Here is a 1927-nt window from a genome sequence, read left to right as displayed (position 1 = left end):
TGGCCCTCGAGTTCCAAATGCCCAAGTGAGTGCGTGGGAGTGGGTTGGCACCCAGGCAAGGCCCTCCCTGTGGGGGTGTGGGTGGGTCTGGGGGGGCCCAAGAAGACTGCTAATCCACCAACATGGCCCCGCCCTGTGACAGTCGTCTCAGCAGCTGAGGCTTACAGTCAGGTGGAGCCAGGCACTTCTGGGACTTTGCAGTGCGCTCTTGGCCATCGCTGGAGGCTGGCGCCATAAACCTCCTTGTGTCATCTCACTGGGAGTCACTGGTTTACTGGAGGATGTACCAGTCCTGTCTTAAGAAAGGAGAAGACACCAGCAGTCTGTCTCCAGGATCCCGGTCCACCTTGGCGTCCTGAGCTGGTGAGGGTTGGGGGAGGCCTGAGGGCACAGGTCGAGCCAGCCCCCCTTCCCTTCTCTCAACCCCACACTTCCCTTTAAGCACTACATCTCTCAGTATGCCCAAAGTGAGACATTTACAAAAATAATAAAAATAATTTTTTAAAGAGAGGAGTGAAGAAGTGTTTTTACCGCTGTCGGAAACGACTTAACATATTATGTTGCTTTTGTGGTCTGTGTTCTCTTTGAATATTTCTGTATGTAACTACAGTGTTTAAAAAGGTCCAAACCAAGTTTTGTTTGTATTTCCTTACAAGAAGACAGTCTCATGGATGGGCTTCCCTGGGCTCTGATAGCCTCCCAGCCAGGGGTCAGCTGCTGGCCCCAAGCCTGCGGCCTCCCCACCCCAGGCCTTCAGCTCTTGCTGGCATCCTCATATGCACATTCCTGTCTGATCAGTGGGGAGGCCAAGGCTAGAGAAGTTGGGTCCTCTCTGAAGGGAGATCAGGCCCCAGGACCTGGGCTGTCCTGGGAATGTTGGTGCTGGAGTGGGAAAGGCTCTCGGGGGAGGTGCCGTCTCACCCGTTCTGCTGAGACAGTCTCTGTTTCCATGGCTCGGCTCCCCCATGCCCACCCTGCCTCTCACTGTGCCCCTTGCACCTCACCAGCCTGCCTGCCAAGCAGCACCTTGGTTTCAAGGCCTCCGGTCCTGTCTCCTGGGACCCCACGGTGGAGGGAGGAGGAGGGAGCACCACACCCTTCAAAGAGGAGGCCGTCCTGCTGCTCTTCAAGCTCACCGTCACGCCTGCAGCCTCCCCTGGACCTGGGGACCAGCCACCTTCCACATGGCTCCCTCCCGGGTACCCCACTGGGTCTGTTTCCATTTCCACAGGAAATAAAAGTGCCCATCTCCCACTCCTTCCGGGCCTCCTCTGGGGACTTTGGGGCGCGAGCCCTGGCACCTAGGGCCCAGGGCCTCGCGGCAGGGTGGGGACTGCGAGCCCCGAGGCCCGGCAGCTTCTCGAGGCAGGGGTGGGGGGAAAGGACGGGTATTTAGAGGTCCCCAGGCTCCCCACACCCCCGATCTAATGCAGTTGAGAGGTTGGTCACAGCGCTCCGAGCCCGGATTCTGCTCCCTTTACCTCTCAGCACAAGACGGTTTTGCAGTTTTAACGAGCGCACGCTGAGTTTTCCAGGAATACAAAACTGGCGTACACACTGAGGAAGCAGGACCGCGCTCGATTCTTTTTGAAACACACAGCCCGCCCCCCGCTCCCGCCGGTAGCACTGGGGATCGGAGTCCCCACGTGTGACTACTGTGGAGCGTTCAAGGCTGATCCGCAGTCTCTGCGGGGCGCCTCCTCTGACCATGCCCACAAATCTGAGTGCTCAAGTGCCCGTGGTCTCCGAGGCCTTCCTCTCCTCCCACGCGAGGGCAGGCCGTTCCTCAGGTCAAGTAGCGTGGGTGCGTAGGTTTGCTTGTGTGCGGGATGCGGCAGCACGCGGCGGGAGCCCAGGAGACCCCATCCCAAGGGCGGATGCGGGATGCGGGATGAGGGGCGGGGCTGGGCGGGGCGCGGGGCCGCCC

The sequence above is a fragment of the Neophocaena asiaeorientalis genome, unplaced genomic scaffold (assembly GCF_003031525.2).
Source record: "Neophocaena asiaeorientalis asiaeorientalis breed wild unplaced genomic scaffold, Neophocaena_asiaeorientalis_V1.1 scaffold177, whole genome shotgun sequence".
NCBI lineage: Eukaryota > Metazoa > Chordata > Mammalia > Artiodactyla > Phocoenidae > Neophocaena > Neophocaena asiaeorientalis.
Note: the sequence above shows the minus strand (reverse complement) of the source record.